Genomic DNA, 8,143 nt, shown 5'->3' with positions numbered 1-8,143 from the left:
TTTACGCAAGACCCACTGTCTCCTAGAAAACAGACACGACCCCGCGGTTCTGCGCATCTCAATGCTACCCTTCGGAGTTCCCGGCAAGTGTGCTCATAACTATCTCCCTCCTTTCAGTGCTCCTTTCCTGATATTTTTCAGCTTCCATTCCCTTCCTGGTGTCCTAAGTGTGGCCCGTACGCTTCCGCCTGAGGGCCGTCCGTTCCTCTTCCTTCCCGGACCCTTGTTCAGTCCTTCCGTGCTCGCTGTCAGACCCCTGCACTCTGCGAGTACTGCAAATCCCTTCCTGGTTCCAAGTTCCATCCCGGACATTGCCTGCCCCATCTCTTACCTTCCTGGAATTCTGAACTCATAACATCTTCCCGAGGCTGGTCGCGGTCCTCACACTGGACATGGAGGAGACCCCCCCTAATCTGTACAAGTCCCGGACATCCAGGAACAAAGAAGATCTCCAAAGAAGAAAACAACAAAAGACAAACAGGTGAGAAAAGGGGCTGAGTGTGACACATTTAAGCTCCTCTTCCTCGAAGTGGCGATCTCCTTTGCCGTGCTTTGGGATTGAGCCTTTCCCTGTTCTGCACGCTTCTGCCTCTTGGAAGGTGGTCCAGACCCTGTCTGGCTGGGACCACTTAGAGCATTAGGGGCTGGACCAGGAGTGTCCTGGGCCATGCATCACCCACGGATGTTGGGTCAGTTACTGGCCCTGCAGGTCCCTCAACCTGGGAGCTGGGTCCAGGTGTTTTGCATTGCTGTCCCTTCTACTTGGACACACGGGCATCAGCTGCCCCTGCATGTTTGTGTTCCTGGGGGGGAGACAACAGATACTGCTGTTGCTCCCGACCCTGGTTGTTAGGGACAGGAGCTACCCCTGCAGGTGCCTCAACCTGGGAGCAGGGGAGAGCAGATGGCCCAGTAGGTCCTTCAACCTGGGAGCTAAGTCCAGATGTTTTGCATTGCCGTCCCTTCGCCTTGGACACACAGGCTTCAGCGGCGCCTGCACATCTGTGTCCCGGGGGGGGGAGACAACAGATACTGCTGTTGCTCCCTGACCCTGGTTGTTGGGGACAGGAGCTGCTTCTGCAGGTGCCTCAGCCTGGGAGCAGGGGAGAGCAGATGGCCCTACAGATCCCTCAAACTGGGAGCTGGGGACAGCGGCATCACCTGCAGCTCCCTGACCCTGTTGGGGGTGGTGCACAGCTCTCCCTGCACCTCCCCTACCCTGGCCACCTCGGTCACTTCTGCCACCTTTCCCTCTTGGGGCCTTCCCAACCATGGTACAGATGGATTAGTACAATGGGAGGCACAACAAGCAATTGTCCTGGGCAATTGCAGTGAGGGGGCAGGGTACATGATGTAAAACGTACTAGTATGGTCCAGCAAGGTTCAATATTACCCCTGGTGAAAGAATAAAGAGGTCACGTAATGCACAGGCACCCCAAATATCAGAAAAAGTGTTTTGTCTGTTTAGTGTCCCTGGTTCTGACCATCGTTGGTCATGTGTGTGGTTACCTGCATGCATGTGTCATGTTTGGTATCCAAATTGACAAGGGGGATGTCGGGGGGGTCCTGGGAGTCTCTCTGCCAGACATTAGTCCTGGTTACGAGAGACTTACCCAGAGTCATTAGCTCACTATCTTTCACAGAGAAGAAATATCCCAAAAATATCAGTCTTTGTCCTGCCCTGGGGCAGTCCAGCACCGAAATGCTAGGCAATTCTCCTCTGAACAAGAGTACCAACAGCATCCCCAGACACATGTTTCGGTCTGTTTGGTATCCATTTGCATGGTGAATATACACATGTGTTTGACCGGTGGAGGAGTGTGAAGGGTGAGCTTGGGTGTGCACAGTGAAATGGCATTTTCTTTCACATGTGCAGAATCACTATGTATTGTCCCTCACTGTGTTTGTGAGGGAGGTGGGTGGGGTGACTGGGAGTGTTACATGTTCAGGATATTGGCACATGATTTGCTCGATGCTTTGTAACACACATATCATGCTTTCACCTTCACCAGCATGTGTTTGTGCAGTTATCATTGTCTCTGGTGTTGGTCTACCTCTTGCACTGCCATGCAATATTGCCATTACTTTGGATTTACACATCGGCAGACCAATGCAGCTGTTTCAGTGTGTGGTGCACTGTCTGATTGCCATGTACTCAGTCAGAACTGAAGTCATTCCTCTTTGCTTGTACTTTCGGTCCTCCTCTCCCCTGCTGGACTCCTGTCTGTATCTGCATTGGTCACCTGGCTACCCTCTGACCTCAGGCCAAGGTCCCCTCACCAGCCAATTGCAAACCCACACTGCCTCCCTGGCATCCTCCGCACTTGGACTGTTTTTCTGCATTACTACAGTAACCTACCTGCACTTGACACCTGATGCCTGCACTTAGCCTTGCACTTGCCACCAGCTGGCTGCACTTTGATGATTTTCATTGTCATTGTATTTGTTATGATGTCCTTCCCATGTACTGCACTGGCCACCCACTTCCCCCTGCACTTTTCACCTTCCCCAATTCCCATGCACTTGCGCCATCTCAAAGTCACCTGGCCTAGCAAGATTGTTGTCTCTGGCTTCAATCTGTTCCCCCTTCCCTGACTTGTTGCACCTTCAAACACTTTTGTATAGGTGCATTATGAATGCCATATCATTTTATATGATTTCATATCATATCCTTCACACATGGGAGGAACAGTGATGTGTTTATTAGGAAATCTGTTCTGGTAATAGCAGCTCATTGAGTCTCAGGCTGCGACACGCCTGGGCAGTGTCTGTTCATGTAGCACACATTGAGGCTGCTTTTTATTCTGTCATGGTCTGACTATTTCTCCATGGGGATTTGTGACATTACATTGTCACATGGACAGCAGGGCCTCAGTTTACCATTAACTTGTTACATGTGTATGTGGGGAGATGGTTGCGGACAGTAATTGTGTTTCAGCAGCTGCAACACTCATGGATGTGGGCCAGGTGTATGCATTTATTTGTGTTTGCAGGATACATTTTCCAGTGGATATTCGGGGTGGTGTCACTACACGGCATTCAAGGTGCACGACACACAATGAATGGAGTGATGATGTGTCACTATGTCAGCGTCCAGCATGCAAGTGATGTCCGGTCTGGAGGGGGCTGCCTGCAGGTTGGGGTGATGGGGGCTGGGGTGGGGGTGTCCCATGTGGAGGGGGCTGCCTGCAGGGTGGCGTCACGGGTGGTGGGGCTGGGGTGTCCCATTTGGAGGGGGCTGCCTGCAGGGTGGGGTCCCACGTGATGGGGGCTGGGGTATCCCATGTGGAGAGGGCTGCCTGGAGGGTGGGGTCATGGGTGATGGGGGCTGGGGTGTCCCATGTGGGGGGGCTGCCTGCAGGGTGTGGTCACAGGTGATGGGGCTGGTGTGTCCCATTTGGAGGGGGCTGCCTGCAGGGTGGTGTCATGGGTGATGGGGGCTGGGGTGTCCCATGTCGAGGGGGCTGCCTGCAGGGTGGCATCATGGGTGATGGGGGCTGGGGTGTCCCATGTGGAGGGGGCTGCCTGCAGGCTGGGGTCACGGGTGATGGGGGTTGGGGTGTCCCATGTGGAGGGGGCTGCCTACAGGGTGGGGTCACGGGTGATGGGGGCTGGAGTGTCCCATGTGGAGGGGGCTGCCTGTAGGGTGGCGTCACAGGTGATAGGGGCTGGGGCGTCCCATGTGGAGGGGCTGCCGGCAGGGTGGGGTCACAGGTGATGGGGGCTGGGGTCAGCATGTCCCGTCAGGAGGGGTCTGCTTGCCGTGGATTGTGAGGTGCAGATGCACAATTTGGCTGGGGTGTGCTGGGGAATGCAAGGTGTTTTCATGCGATTTGCGCTGGGGTGCAGCCGGGGTTCGCGCAGAATTTTCACGCGATTTGGCTATGGTGCAGCTGGGGATCGCGTTGAGTTTTCATGCGATTTGGCTGGGGTGCGGCAGGGGTTTGCAAGGTGTTTTCGTGCAATTACGCTGGGGTGCGGCCAGGGATCGCACATACGTTTCACGTGATTTAGCTGGGGTGCGGTCGGGGATCGCGCCTAGGTTTCACGCGATTTGGTTGGGATGCAGCTGGGGATTGCAAGGTGTTTTCGTGCGATTATGCTGGGGTACAGCCGGGGATCGCACTGAGTTTTCACGTGATTTGGTTGGGGAGCGGCCGGGGATTGTGGGGTGATTTTGCGCAATTATGCTCGGGTGCAGCTGGGGATCGCACAGAGTTTTCAGGCGATTTGGCTGGGGTGCGGCCGGGGATTGTGAGGTATTTTCGCACGATTGCCCTGGGGTGCGGCCGGAGATCGCGCAGAGTTTTTACGTGATTTGGCTGGGATGCAGCCAGGGATTGCGAGGTGTTTTTGTGCAATTACGCTGGGGTGTGGCCAGGAATCGCGTAGAGTTTTCACGCAAGGGGGCCGTATGCTGGCCCAGGGATGACGCAGAGGCTTGCGCCTTGTTAGGCATTTCACTTGCTTTTTACTGCACGTCGGGGCATGTTGGGGCGTTACTGGCGCAGCTTGCTCTTCCTTGCGCCACGGCTACTGATGCCTCAGAAAATCCATGAATACGCATGCCGCGCAATCATTTCTCTGCGCCACAGCTGGCGCATGCTCCTTCTCAGCACGCAGCGCTTGCGCCTTTTCTGCGCGACATTCTATGAATCGTGGCCTTAGTGTCATTTCAAAATGTTGCATAAATCGTTTCCATTTGCTTGCATTTATTTTGTTTAAATTACAGGCAGTAGAGTTGTACATGTATACATGCATTTATTGGTTTTACTTGAAATGGTGCTAAAATTAATATTTTTAAACGCATTGCAATTTGCCATTTTTCATTCCATGCACATGCCATGCTTTAGTAACTTATATGACATTTTCATTTTGACTTTGTATTGTGGGAGTGCTAGTGTAACTTTCTTATTCGGAGAAGTAGTATAGAAAGTGACAGAATGAAATAAAAAATAACACTTGGTAGATTATAATGGGTCATATTGGCAAGTATGCATGTACTGCCAATATGTTGAACTTTCACACAGCACTTGTCATTTAAATATGCTGTAGAAATGTTTTAAATGTGGTTTTCTTTTCTTTCACCAAAAAGTGACAGACGGTGCTGCTGGAATTGCAAACACGCATGTTTAAACTGTTATGAAAATGCCCATTAAAAGAAAACTTTGTAAACACACAGCATTGTAAGTAACTGTCACTTGTCAGGAGGTGGGACAAAAGAGAATATGATTATTGACTAGGTTAATGCAGGGTAAGCGGCAGGATCCCTGTTTACATGCATTTGTAAAAGAGCTGGACATACAATTTAAAACATATAAGCATACCTGTACTTTGTCTTGATAGATGCAGATGTGGTTGAATCTGCAAATAGAAATCCTGGAGATTTGTATGGTAGTTTTTGATGCAGGTGAATGTGAGTAACAGGAGACATAACCTCTGAGAGTTTAACAGTACATCTGAAGTGTTGAACTAAGATGACAGAGTTCGATGTAGAGTTTTTGGATGTGATTGGTGGATGGGTGTGTGACTGCTTGAAAGCAGCCAATGGGGGAGTCCTACAAAGATTAAAGTGGAAAGGGAAGAAGGGCTGCTCTGTATTACGGGTTCCACGGACAGTGCACTAGTTTACGGACAGGCGTGCCACATCCGGGTTTTTTAGGATGCCTGGTATGGAAAGGGGACTGCTGGGATTAGCCAGTGAGGTGTTCTGGATGTGGTTTATAGGGAGAGAGGGTAGCAGTTCTTTTGATTGATGTGTATAGGGAAGATGGATGTGGCTATTGCTATGAGAAGGATTACTTGTGGATAGTGGGGGATAGCTGGATGCTTCATTTGAAAAGTTACAAAGAAATGTGTGGCATCTCTGGTAACATTGGATTGGAGTGAGTGGAGGTTTGTTGGTAAACTGTGCGTGGGCAAAACTGGGTGAGTTTACTATCATTTTGCAAAAGTATGTGTCATTTTCAATGTCCAGATTTGATTGTGGTACATTGTGGAGGAAATAGTGTGCGCTACATTACTGCAATATCTTTGCAGATTGCATTGAAAGATATGTTACAAGGATTAATGGAACGATTTCCACATGGGAAGGTTATCTTTTCACAAATACATCCTAGGGCAGTATGGAAATGCACCAATGTTTTTGTGCCCAATAAGAAGAAGGAAGGCACCTTGTATATTAAGGTGTATGTGCATGTTTCAATGGTGTTGGGATGTCATCTTTTGAAAATGAGAACATTATGGTGGATGGTGAAAACAAATGTTGGAGTGATGGCATGACTTTCACTGATTTTGGAAATCATGTTTCTCCTAAACATTCAAAATTCACTCAGAATGTGTATGTAAAAATGATGTACAGTGCATGTGAAAAGATTTCTAAGTAGTTGTATGAAATAAAAACCTAAAAAACCCAAATGAAAATCAAGTAAGTAAGTGTAAACCTCTCCACACCCCTTAATTTAGGTGTTCTGTTAGCGTACACCGTGGTAGTCTGCGGATGGCATGTGCTACATCCAGGTCTTTGAGGATGCCTGGTGTGGAAATGGGAATGTGCAGCCCAGGGGATTCGCCAATCAGGTTTCCTGAGTGTGTATACAAGGAGAGCGGGTGGCAGAAGCTTTGTTTGCTGAGAGGACTGCAGATCACTATGGCTATGTCTTTCAGGAGGCAGGGTGTATGGATTTTGTGGGACTCGTGGATCCATTGGCTGAAGGTGTATGCTGAGCACTGTGCAGTGGCTGAAAATCTTGGATTTGATGATTTTCATGTAGAATGGTATGGAGTGTGCAACATGAAGTGGGTGAACTTGCTCCTGCTTTGTGTAAATATGGTCACACTAAAACTTCTGGACATTATCATTCTTTATTGTGGAGGGAACAGTTTAAGGTGTGTGACTGGAATTTCATTGCAGTTTGCAAAGAAGGAGATTCGGAAAGTTGAAAGAATTTCCCCCAATTCAAGAATGATTTTTTCTTGCATTGCTCAGAGACAGATGTGGATGCGCTCATATTCATTCGGTCCACAAACGAGGCAATTTTTTTCAAGTTTTAAGAAATAGTAAATTTTAGTACAATGTTCTTTAGTTTATTTTAAACATTACAATTTTTGATAAAAGCTTCAAATACAAAAAGGTTATTTTCAGAGCCACCATTTTCCAAGGCAAACTGTTTCCGATGCCACCACCACACACATATTTATGATGTCCATGGACTACTGTGCTGTCCGCGTACTCCATAGGCTGTGTAGGGGCCTCTAACTTGTTTTCTTAGTTCACTTTTTCAACTGTTAAAGGTGGCTCCTAAAGGAACAATTATTTTGTGTTTTTGTGTTTTAGTTTATTTTCTGGCTTTTCTTTATTTGCAGGAGAAGCTAGGTAGGGGAGGGAAGGGAGAGAAGGGGCACCAACCACAGGGATGAAGGGTCAGGTGGAGAGAGGAAGATGTTGGGTGGGCCTTAATCCGATAGGGGGCACTGTTTCTGGTGCTCCTTGACCGCAGCCTCGAAATGCTCTGAAACTGCTCCCCCTACAGAGCTCTGTGTTGCAGTACATGCACAGTACTGTGACCCTTGAAAGGTAAGGGTCGACAGTGTTATGTATGGCCTGCAAGGCTTCTGCTCGGATCCTCTGCCCCACAGGAGTACCCCTTGTGGTGACAGGAGCAGCTGATGTAGATAAGGCAGAGGTCATCAGCCTACTCTTCCCTACTCTTCCCTTCAAAAGTACCACCTTTCTCACTGCTCCCTTGTGGTTTGACTTTAGGTGGCGCTGCATGGACGTGGTCCTGTATGAGTACAATGCACTTTTTCTGTGACGGAGTACAACCTTGCACTCGGTGCATCAAACCTTGTCTGCTGTAAGGACATGTATAGCATTTTACCAAAATGTAATGGCATGTAATGGATGTTTTTTTGTTATCATATGTGAAATGTTGATGGCGGACACTTCGTTTATACATGTACATGCACATGCACAGGTGTATGAGGATTTATGGACCCATTTGGGATATGTTTTACTGTTATTATGATTAAGCAGTGGTTTATTATGATTAAGCAGTGGTTTATTATGAAATATTTCTACATTCATTTTATTAAGTTGCTATTATTTCAATTGTGATTCATATGATGGAAAGAAAGAAGAACA

The sequence above is a fragment of the Ambystoma mexicanum genome, chromosome 7q (genome assembly GCF_040938575.1).
Source record: "Ambystoma mexicanum isolate Mex_15411 chromosome 7q, UKY_AmexF1_1, whole genome shotgun sequence".
In the NCBI taxonomy this organism is placed as follows: domain Eukaryota; kingdom Metazoa; phylum Chordata; class Amphibia; order Caudata; family Ambystomatidae; genus Ambystoma; species Ambystoma mexicanum.
Note: the sequence above shows the minus strand (reverse complement) of the source record.